Source organism: Mustelus asterias, chromosome 6 (assembly GCF_964213995.1).
Source record: "Mustelus asterias chromosome 6, sMusAst1.hap1.1, whole genome shotgun sequence".
Classification (NCBI taxonomy): Eukaryota; Metazoa; Chordata; class Chondrichthyes; order Carcharhiniformes; family Triakidae; genus Mustelus; species Mustelus asterias.
This window is the reverse complement of record NC_135806.1, coordinates 63,140,165-63,152,797: the sequence shown is the minus strand read 5'-3', so window position 1 is coordinate 63,152,797 and position 12,633 is coordinate 63,140,165.

The following is a 12,633-nucleotide window of genomic DNA, read 5'->3' as shown; positions in this document are numbered from 1 at the left end:
GGGTGGGGGGTGGAGGGGGAGGAGAGGATATGGGTTGATTAAGAACTTCCAGCACAGATTTCTCTTGCCTGATCCCCAAAACCTTTCACATTCCTTCTTTTCAGACAGCAATCCAATTCCCTTTTGGACACCTCAATTGAACCTACCTCTACCACTCCCTCAGGAATTTTGTTCAAGACTCCAACTGCCCTCTTGATGAAAAATCTTTTCCTCGTGTCACTTTTACTCCTTTTGCCAATTATTTTGAATGTGTGCCCTCTAGTTGTTGATGCTCTCTTGAGTGGGAACAGTTTCGCTCTATTTAATCTGTCCGTACCCCACGGGATCTTAAATACCTCTATCAACTTTCTTTTCAGCCTTTTCTCCGAGGAAAACAATCCTAATCTTTCCAATCTATCCTCATAGCTACATATCTTCATCCCTGGAATAAATCTTGTGAATCTCTTTGGTACTCTCTCTAATCCTCAAGCATGGCACCCAGAGCCATATGCAGTACTCCAGATGAGGGCTATCTATAGTATCTTACACAATTTCAACATGAACTTCTTAGACTCTCTGTCCCTATTAATAAAGCCTGAGATAGAAACATGGGAGCAGGAGGAGGCCATTTGGCCCTTCGAACCTGCTCCGCCATTCATTAAGATCATGGCTGATCATCCAACTCAATAGCCTAATCCTGCTTTTACCCCATAACCTTTGATCCCATTTGCCCCAAGTGCTATATCCAGCTACCTCTTGAATACATTGAATGTTTTGGCATCAACTGCAGGTTGCAGTCTGAAATACTTTATTAACTTTATTAACTGCTCTCTCAAAATACTGCTCTCTCACAGTATATATGTGTATAATCAAAATGACTTTTGATTATACACATATATACTGAGGTCCCTCTGTTCCTGCACCTCCTTTAGAGTTTCTCCCTTCATTTTATATTGCCTCTCCATATTCTTCCTGCCTAAATGAATCACCTCACACTTCTCTGCATTGAACTTTATCTGCTACTTGTCTGCTCAATCCACCAATTTATCCATGTCTTTTTGAAGACTATCTTCATGGTCGTTGACATGTTTCCCCAAGAATTAACACAGCAGCATACCTCTTTAAAAGTGATAATATATTATTTTGTAGGAACCAGTCAAGCTGAGTGCAACATAAAAAATAGCCAGTGGCAGCTTTGGAGCCTAGAAGAGCTTCTCTGTGCAACCAATTTGCTAACCAACAGACAGAGGAGGGTCGGCAAGCCAGTCTGAATGGCACCTCAAGCAAATGGCAGCAGCAATTGAAAGACAAACTCTGGGAAATGTGGAGTGAGTAATCTAGTTTATTAGCATATCAATTCCAACCCAGTATAAAGGTGCAAACATTGCTCTGGAGTCAGCTGATCTAGGATTTAACAATTGGTGTCTGCTTTACCGTGCCCCCAGGGCTAGCTATGCCTCAGACAGTGTGCAATGAGACAGTCCCCAGCTGGTGCTTGGGCCAATGGCCACCACTCATCCTACTACTGGTTACCCTGAAACTCTGCTGGCAGTAGCAATGGGATCTTGCACAAATCTGAACCTCCTAACTCACAGACCACAATCAATGATGGGCAACAACACCACCTCCATGATCATCCTCAACACCGATGCCCCACAAGGCTGTGTTCTCAGCCCCCTACTATATTCCTTATGCACCTATGACTGTGTGGCCAAGTTCCCCTCCAATTCGATTTTCAAGTTTGCTGACGACACCACCGTAGTGGGTCAGATCTCAAACAATGACGAGACAGAGTACAGGAATGAGATAACCACAAAAACCACATCGCAGACGCTTGGCCCAGTACACTAAGTCTATATTTGTAAACTTTGCAACAAAACAAAGGAGATTGCCATCGACTTCAGGAAACGTAAAGGAGAACATGTCTACATCAACGGGGACAAAGTAGAAAGAATCAAGAGCTTCAAGGTTTTAGGTGTCCAGATCACCACCAACCTGTCCTGGTTCCCCATGCCGACACTATTGTTAAGAAAGCCCACCAACGCGTCTACTTTCTCAGAAGACGAAGGAAATTTGGCATGTCAGCTACAACTCTCACCAACTTTTACAGATGCACCGTAGAAAGCATTCTTTCGGGTTGCATCACAGCTTGGTATGGCCCCTGCACTGCCCAAGACTGCAAGGAACTACAAAAGGTCATGAATGTAGCCCAATCCATCACACAAACTAGCCTCCCATCCATTGACTGTCTACACTTCCCGCTGCCTCGGCAAAGTAGCCAACATAATTAAGGACCCCACGCACCTCAGACATTCTCTCTTCCACCTTCTTCCGTCGGGGAAAAAGATACAGAAGTCTAAAGTCACGTACCAACTGACTCAAGAATAGCTTCTTCCCTGCTGCTGTCAGACTTTTGAATGGACTTACCTTGCATTAAGTTGATCTTTCTCTACATCCTGGCTATGACTGTAACACTACATTCTGCACTCTCTCCTTTCCTTCTCTATGTATGGTATGCTTTGTCTGTATAGCGCGAAGAAACAAGATTTTTCACTGCATGTTATACATGTGACAATAAATCCAATCAAAAACCACATTGCAGACGCTTGGCCCAGTACACCAAGTCTATATTTGTAAACTTTGCAACCTGCAGCAAACTGATGAATCATTAGAATCCCTACAGTGCAGAAGGAGGCCATTCGGCCTATCGAGGCTGCACCGAAAGCAATCCCACCCAGGCTCTGTCCCTCTAACCTATGATTCTGGGACACTAACGGTCAATTTAGCATAGCCAATCAACCTAACCTGCACATCTTTGGACTGTGGGAGGAAATGATGTGGAGATGCCGGCGTTGGACTGGGGTAAACACAGTAAGAAGTTTAACAACACCAGGTTAAAGTCCAACAGGTTTATTTGGTAGCAAAAGCCACACAAGCTTTCGAGGCTCTGAGCCCCTTCTTCAGGTGAGTGGGAATTCTGTTCACAAACAGAACTTATAAGACACAGACTCAATTTACATGAATAATGTGTTGACAATGGACTTCCCTGCAGTGGGACTGTTTCCTACTGTGGTACCGGGGGAGGCTTGGTTGCTGCTGGTGGTGATGCCGAGTTTCTCATGTAAATTGAGTCTGTGTCTTATAAGTTCTGTTTGTGAACAGAATTCCCACTCACCTGAAGAAGGGGCTCAGAGCCTCGAAAGCTTGTGTGGCTTTTGCTACCAAATAAACCTGTTGGACTTTAACCTGGTGTTGTTAAACTTCTTACTGTGGGAGGAAACCCATGCAGACATGAGGAGAATGTGCAAACTCCACTCAGACAATGACCCAAGCCAGGAATCAAACCCAGGTCCCTGGAGCTGTGAGGCAGCAGTGCTAACCACTGTGCCACCATGCTGCCCAATGTTGGTGATCCAACTCCACAAATCCAACTGAAGAACAAGAACTAGCGATCAATGAAAATTTTGTTTGGACTACCTATGAAAATTCCCAATATTTCAGAGCCCTCTTGGAAAGATTGAGAACCAGGCTTACTTTGATTGAGAAATCATACTTCCTGGGATAAAGTCTGCAAACAACAACTTTACCGTGGATACATTACACAGATTATGTGATAACCACTTTAATAGTATTTTGAATTCAGATACCATTTTGGATATAGAGATCTACTAATTTAAAGCATTTGATAAGGTAAGTACCAGGAACCAGCTCAAAGATGCTAGACTTTAAAGGTCTGAATTTAAAAAAACAGAAATTCCTGGAATCATTTAAATTCCTGCAACCAGTAAACTATAGCAATGGGGGCAGACTGAGTTGGATGAATAATTTAAAATGGTCATTTATCTTTTTAACAAAATTAGATGAGCTACTAATGTGGTTTACAGAATGTGTGCTACTTGGTAAACAAATGAAAAAAAGGTTTCTACAAACATCATATAATTGGAACCAAGTATTTTCCCTTAAAAAGACAATGTGGAGATATCCACAAGCCATCAAATGTTTTGGGTGTCAATGATCCTAATCTCCTGCATTAATTGATGACCAAACAATCTGAGTGAGCAGACAATGATTTACTTGATGTATTTTATTCAGGGCAGTAACGCAATCAGTATTCAAAATAAATTAGGCATCGCGGAAACAAAAAAAGGTTGCAACCAAAATGTTAACATTTCTACCTTTACACAGAAGCTAACTGATCTACTGAGTGCTCTCAGATTTTTGTTTTTGAGTTCCAGTATTTACAATTTTGTTTTGCTTTTTATTAGTATTTTTGAACTTAATGTTGCCAGCTGCTGCAATGAAATGTATCCCTGGAGGTTTCATCACATGACCTGCCCTCACATGCTTGCCATTAGTCAGCTGACACATCCACCCTTGTGATGCGTAGTCTTCTGACATTAATTGGAAAACTAAAAAGATTCATTATCCCATTGGTTGATGCTTGACTGTCAACCAAACCACCTTATTTTCCCATTTCCAATAATTTTACATCAGTAAAGAGAAATGTTCAAAAAAAATTAACCCCCCATTTTGTTTTAATGCACTGATGATTTTTCTCCAGGATTGTTAAAAAAAATAAAGAGATGGTCTGAGGGAATGGGGTTTCTGCAGACACCATTGGAGGCTTAATGACCTCCTCCTGTACTGTTTCTATCATTCAATGTAAACCCTCCTTTATTAAGTCTGAGCTCGGAGTGATTTTGTTGGTGCTGAGCTGATGTGCTTTGTGAGAAGTGCCCCAAATATTAAGCTTGCTGACTTTTGTGCTCAGTTTGGTTCAGGACAGATAATATCAGCCAGTTTCGATGTGTGAAGTCCCAGTGCAGCTAGATCAGTTCCGACTGAGATTCAGATTCACCTTTATTCAGAGCCAGTGGTCAAATCAGAGTCTTAGATGAAGGGAAGATAGATTTAGCCACTTAAAAGTGGCATTGACAAGGTAGTCAAACATGTATGGTTGCTAGATTTGCTGATGACACAAAGACAGTTAGGAAAATAAATTGTGAAGAGGATGCAATTGAGTCTGCAAAGGGACAAAGGTCAAGTGAGTTGACAGAAATTTGGCAGATGAAGTATACTTAAGGGAAAATGTGAATATGTCCCCTTTGGCAGGAAGAATAGAAAAGCGGCATATTTAAATGGAGAGATTACAGAACTCTTGAGTGCAGAGGGAGCTGGGTGTTCTGGTACATGAATCACAAAAACATTAGTATGCAGTTGATTAGGAAGGAAAATTGAATATTATCATTTATTGCAAGAGGAATGCAATATCAAGTAGGAAAGTTTTATTGCAGCTGGAATAGTGTCTCATTTAAGAAAGGTTATATATGTGTTAGGAGCAGTTCAGAGAAGGTTCACTCAACTGATACCTGGGATGGGGGTGTGTATCTAATGAGGAAAGGTTGGACTGGCTGTTTGTGTCCACTGGAGTTTAGAAGAATGAGAGGTGATCTTATTGAAACATATAGGGAGCCGACTGGCCTGTTTCTGTTCCTAATTAATATGTTAGACCATACCTTGTGAAATGCAGGGAGCTCTGGCTATGGTTTCAGGGTGACTATCAGAGAATTACTATAATTTACAGATGTTATTTCCAGTCACTGATAGGCTATCAGAGAATGATTTTGTTATTATTGGTTATGAAGGGAATATGAGTGTTACCAGTACTACTATTAGTTATCTATGCAACTTCAGTGAGTTACTGTTGAAATCAAAATTTCTTCATACTTCTGGTTTCTGCTCTGTGAATTGCTTCAGTTTCTTGCCTTTCCCGGCTCATGGGTAACAACCTTGATCTCAGAACTATTCACACAATATTTGCAGGCCCAAAACCATGGGCAAAGATAGACTGACCTTTCAGAAGATAAAAGAAATAACATTTGCAGACATCACATGATCAAACCTCAATCTTTAACTTCAATCAGAGTTAATGACCTTAACCACTGCACCACTAATATGTGCAATTAGCTTTGTTGAGTTGAAGCCTAACCAGTATTTATAAAGGTTTATCATAACTTCCCAGCTCTTGTACTCTTTGGGCTGAATTTTTTGCAGAGGTGGAGGTGGGTTTGAGAGCAATGTGTGCTAACAATTCTGCGTCACACTGCATTATTTTGGTTGTCTGACCTGTATCTATTTCCCCATGATCTTTCTGGAGGTGGCTTCTCCAGTAGGATATAGCTTTCCGACCTGGTAAGAAGTCTCACCACACCAGGTTAAAGTCCAACAGGTTTATTTGGTAGCAAAAGCCACTAGCTTCCGAAGCGCTGCTTCTTCGAAAGCTAGTGGCTTTTGCTACCAAATAAACCTGTTGGACTTTAACCTGGTGTTGTGAGACTTCTTATTGTGTTTACCCCAGTCCAACGTCGGCATCTCCACATCTTTTTTCCCACCTGATAGTAGTGGCAAGGTGATTAGGGTCAATAATCAGGTAATGAAGAGATACTTGCAGGTAGGCTAGCAATTTTATAAGAGTCTCATGGACCCTATGATGTGTTAGCAGCTCGTCCAAGCAAATGATATGGCTGCAATGTGGAAACGCCTTGACTGACGAGGCAGCCACTCAAAATTCCATATAAAATCAGCATCAGCAACCAGAAACTCATGTACAGCCATTGACTGGCCGTGGTTTAAGCAGCGCTGCAAGATTGTGATTGCTGACTGACACAGAAGGTCTTGGAGAAATGTGCATTTGGGGAAAGTTGGCAGCTAAGGTCCTCATACCTGAGTCTCCACATTTTACTCGGGCCACCGACTTAGAGTTGGGCTGAAGCTGTGGGGAGAAGTGGCCCCATCGACATCGGTAGTCTCATGGTTTAGATGAATGCAGAGACATTAGTTGAGGGGCAGGAGGGGCCAAAAGATTATATCTGCAGAATTAAGTGTACAGCAGGAGGATGGACTTCCTGAGCATGTTAGAGTAGCAATGCTGCTGAAGGTTTCACCTATTGAGGCTGATGGTGTTTGGGTTCTGCACACTCCTGGAAGACAGACTTATGCCACAAGGTGCAGGATTCCTAGCCTTTGACCTGCTTTGGTAGCCACAGTATTTAACTGGCTAGTCCAGAGGAGTTTCTGATCAATGGTAACCCCCAGGATGTTGATAGTGGGGGATTCTGCCAAGGTAATGCCATTGAATGTCATGGGGTGATGGTTAGATCCTCTCTTGTTGGAGATGGTCATTGCCTGCTGACAAGCCTGGATATTGTCCAGGTCTTGTTGCATTTGGACATGGACTACTTCAATATCTGAGGAGCCACGAATGGTGCTGAACATTGTGCAGTCATCAGCGAACATCCCCACTCCTGACCTTATGATGGATGGAGGGTCATTGATGACACAGCAGAGGATAGCTGGGCTTAGGACATTCGCCTGAGGAACTCCTGCAGTGATGTCCTGGAACTGAGATGATTGACCTCCAACCATCTTCCTTTGTGCTCGGTATGATTCCCATTGACTCCAGTTTTTCTAATCAGATTATCAAGTGGTAACTACTGGAAATGACTTCACAGAATCAGACGCTGCTCCAAGGTGATTTATGCTTTATTCAATAAACCTTTACCCTCTCTTTGTCAGATGCCAATCTTGCCATTGCCAATTGCCTGCACTGCTGCCATCCTTACAACGTCAAGTTCCTCTTGCTCCACGCCAGTCAATGTTGCCAGAATGGCCACTCCACCCCCTGAATTTCTCCTCTCGTGGATGTTGTCTGCTTGTTTCTCCTGTAGTGTGAGGATGAGGGGTTCAGCTACAGTTCCCATTTTCCCATCATACTCAGTAATCAGAAATGAAAATCCTATCATTGCAGTGACCCTGTGCTTATATTACATCCTTCCAACTTTTCCTAGCTTTGATCCCTTCCCTCAGTTTGGCATTGGTACTCATTTCCTCAGTGACCCTATACAAAGCCGGCCTTGAGGGCCTCCTGCTCAGAGGCATTCCATCCCTTTAAGACATTGCTGACAACTTGGCTTAGCTTCACACCAACGCCAGAATGGAGAAGGTCATTGCAAGACCCAAGTCCTGTTAACCACTTTGCAGCTGCTGACCTCTGACCTCCAGCCAAGTATCCTTTGTCTGGGCCTCATGCTGCTGCTGACCAGAAACAAAATGTTTCCACTGGCTCAAATCCCCTCACCAACTGGGAATGTGTCACTGAAGCATGGGGCTACCCTGTCTTTAACAGACTGCTAGATCACTGCTTTGGAAGACTCTTCCCTCAGAGCTGAATGTCTTTGGCTGCTTGCACTTTGAATCCAGATGGGAGCCCCGGGCCCACCATTTCCATCTTCCACCCACTGCTCGCCGCCTGCTCTCTGTATATGGACAGCTATCATGGAGGCCACCCAATAATTAGTCAGCTTCTGCAAAATGCTGATGTTCAGTGCACGACAGTCCCTGGAATCTGGATCCAAACTGTTCTTGGCAGTTGGATGTTGGTAAACTTTGGAAAATGCAGCCTTTCGCTTCTATTCATAAAGTCAAGGATTCCACCACCTTTTCTTAAAAATTGTCTTCTCAACTAGTCCTACCGCCTTCAAAGATTTAGTGTACCGCCTTTAAAATTTTACTGTTTACTTTATGAATAATATGTAATAGCACTAAGGAAGACTAAATAAAACGGAATAGTAGTCACAGATGCAAACTCGAATGAACCAACTTTAAACACTAGCTCATGAGCTTTGTGTTTGGATCTTGGCATCAATGTGCTGTTGCTAACATCAGTGATTTGTTGCTGATTTGTTTAATTTGTGAAACAAGGTGGTGGAGGGGGTTGGAATGTGAAGAAATTCTTGAATCCTAAACTGTTCACGTGCCAACTATCCTCTTAAACAGCTTTTATCTCTGCTTCTTTGAACTGAAAACTCTGAGTGGAAGAAACCACAAATGGTGAACAACAACCTGTTAGCTGACAATGGAACACTGCACTGAGGCCAGATTGCTGTAAAACTTGGAGTGTAATAAACACAATTAAATTTTCTATCACCATTTCTCTTCACCCTGCCCCAATAAACCACCTCCCCCCAGACACTGAAACCTTTCTCCAAGTCTTTTGCACCTCCATGTTTCACTACTCCAAAGCTTCTTAGCTCCACATAATTCAAATTAACCCAGATCTCTGCACGTCTCCTATCCCACAATTAATCTCATTCATCTATCACCAGCATCCTTACCAACCTCTAACTCCTCCCCATTCCTTGGCACATCTACTTCAAAACCTTCTTTCTTGTCCACAAAAACCTCCATCTTCTTGGTCGCTACTGCTTTTTGAAACCTTTTCCGTTCTTCCTATTTACACCTCATTGCACTCCGTGAGTTAAGACCATAAGACCATAAGACATAGGAGCGGAAGTAAGGCCATTCGGCCCATCGAGTCCACTCCACCATTCAATCATGGTTGATTTCAACTCCATTTACCCGCTCTCTCCCCATAGCCCTTAATTCCTCGAGAAATCAAGAATTTATCAATTTCTGTCTTGAAGACGCTCAACGTCTCGGCCTCCACAGCCCTCTGTGGCAATGAATTCCACAGACCCACCACTCTCTGGCTGAAGAAATTTCTCCTCATCTCTGTTCTAAAGTGACTCCCTTTTATTCTAAGGCTGTGCCCCCGCGTCCTAGTCTCCCCTGTTAATGGAAACAACTTCCCTACGTCCATCCTATCTAAGCAGGTGCAGGATTCCTAGCCTTTGACCTGCTTTGGTAGCCACAATATTTAACTGGCTAGTCCAGAGGAGTTTCTGATCAATGGTAACCCCCAGGATGTTGATAGTGGGGGATTCTGCCAAGGTAATGCCATTGAATGTCATGGGGTGATGGTTAGATCCTCTCTTGTTGGAGATGGTCATTGCCTGCTGACAAGCCTGGATATTGTCCAAGTCTTGTTGCATTTGGACATGGACTACTTCAATATCTGAGGAGCCACGAATGGTGCTGAACATTGTGCAGTCATCAGCGAACATCCCCACTCCTGACCTTATGATGGATGGAGGGTCATTGATGACACAGCAGAGGATAGCTGGGCTAGTCCAGAGGAGTTTCTGATCCCTTCTGCCTGCAACCTATCAGGAGCTGAGAGCCATTTGTTCACACGGATTGTAAACATGGACAGGCTGTTTCCATGTTGTATTATTATTAGCGTCAAAGCCTTCACCCATCTCGCCTCGAAGCAAAGTCAGCAATTCTTGGTTGCAATTTTCTAATATAAATGTCCCATTTCCTTGATTAATTTTTCAAAATATTGCTGACAAAAGATCTATTCTCCAAAACACAGTCTTGACACAGACTACTGTAACTGCTAATATAAAGCATGCATATGCAATGCCTCACTGTTACACGGCAACACCACACTGGTTTATTTTCCATCAATTTCCAGCAAATTGCCTTTTAATTCTGAAAAATCTTAATCCTCCAGCCCAATGTGAGCAGAGTAGCCCAGGTGGCTCATTTATCAGTCTCCCAGCTGTCGCCCATTACCAGATATTGCACCAAGCTCCGCAGCGAAAGCGCTCACTCATCTTGTTTGTCTCTCTGGTGGGTACAATGTTTGGATTCGACTGGAATTGAAGCATATATGGTATTTCTGTCTTCACTGACGAGGTGACAGATAGAAACTGATTTTAAGAATGAAACAATCCAAAATATTGTGTAATGTTAGGAAGCTGCTGCTTGTTTAATAGTCCAGTTGAGAAACACATGAGCAGTCTTTTCTTGGCATCTTTAACTGTTATTTGCAGCTGACTGAATTATAAACAACCATGTGACACATCAGCTGCACTGCCAACTCACATTAAGACCTTAGCCGGCATAATGACTGAGTAAAAAAAAACTTTCCTTATCCTTGTTAAGTTTCAATTTCCCTGTTTTAACTAGAGTGGATACTATTTAGCGAATGCAATCTTGCTTCATTTTCAGTTATTTACTGTTAGCTGAATTATAAAGAATCATGTGACATGAGCCACTTTGCCAACTCACAAGATCTCAGCTAGCACAATGACTGAGTTTAAAAAGCCTTTCCTTATTCTTGTTGAAGTTTAAATTTCCCTGTTTGAACTATAGCAGTCTAAATTGTCTACATGGACTTTAGCAAGGCCTTCAACAAGCTACTGCATGGCAGACAGGTCAGTAAAGTTAGATCATGTGGGATCCAGGGAGAACTAGGCAATTGGATACAAAAATGGCTTGCAAGTAGGAGACAGAGGGTGGTGGTAGAGGTTTTTTTTCAGAGTGGAGGCCTGTGACCAGCAATGTGCCTTAAGGATCGGTGCTGGTTCCACTGTTGTTTTGTCATTTATATTAATGATTTGGATGAGAATATAGGAAACATGGTTAGTAAGTTTGTGGATGAAACTAAAATTGGTGGTGTCGTAGATAGTGAAGAAGGTTATCTAAGACTACGATGGGGTCTTGACCAATTGGGCCAGTAGACCGAGGAATGGAGTTTAATTCAGGTAAATGCAAGGTGTTGCATTTTGGTAAGACAAAGGGCAGGACTTAGAGTTAATGGTAGGGCTCTGGGGTCACAGGTGGACAGGGTGGTGAAGAAGGCATTTGGCACACTTGCCTTCATTGATCAGAGCATTGAGTACAGGAGTTAGGGCGTTATGTTACAACTGTACAAGACATTGGTGAGGCCACATTTGGAGTACTGCATACAATTCTGGTTGGCCTGCTATAGGACGGATGTTATTAAACTGGAATGGTGCAAAAGAAATTTACAAGGACGTTACTGGGACTGGAAGGTTTGAATTATAAGGCGAGCAGGATACACTAGGACTTTTTCCCCGGAGCATAGCAAGATGAAGGGTGGCCTTATAGAAATTTATAAAATCATGAAGGGCATCGATAAGATGAATAGCCAAGGTCTTTTTCCCAGGGTAGGGGAGTCCATAACTAGGTGGCATAGGTTTACGGTGAGAGGGGAAAGATTTAAAGGGACAACTTTTCCACACAAAGGGTGGTGCTAGATATGGAATGAGTTGCCAGAGAATGTGGTAGAGGCCGGACAATTACAACATTTAAACGACATTTGGACAGGTACATGGATAGGAAAGGTTTAGGGGGATACGGGCCAAATGCAGGCAGTTGGGACCAGTTCAGTTTTGGAAACCTGGTCGGCATGGACGAGTTGGGCCGAAGGGTCTATTTCTGTATGACTCTCTTTTATGAATGGAATCTTGCATCATTTCCAGGCTATTTTATTTTGTCACAAAAAGCAGACACTCACAGTAACATCATTGCATTGTTAATGTAAGCCTACTTGTGACACTAATAAATAGACTTAAAAAAACTTTGGCAGAAACACATTAACCTAAAAATGGTGTATCTGGGTTTCCATTGAACTTAGTGGAAGAACAGGAGCATCCCTATGGAAATTCATGCCCAAAATGCCAATTGTTCATACAAATGTACAGTTGAAAACAAGCACAACAGATTTTGTTTTTATCTAAACTAAACCATAAGTAAAATTCTAAATGTAATAAATGTCTTAACATCTACAATACATGTCTTGGATATTACTCTTTTAATGTACTTTTATTTTGTGAGAAGAAGATACAGGTTATTCACACAATGTTTACAATGCAGGCAGAGGCCATTCAGCCCATTGAGTCTGCAGTGGCTCTCTGAAAAAGCATTCTACCTAGTCCCACTTCC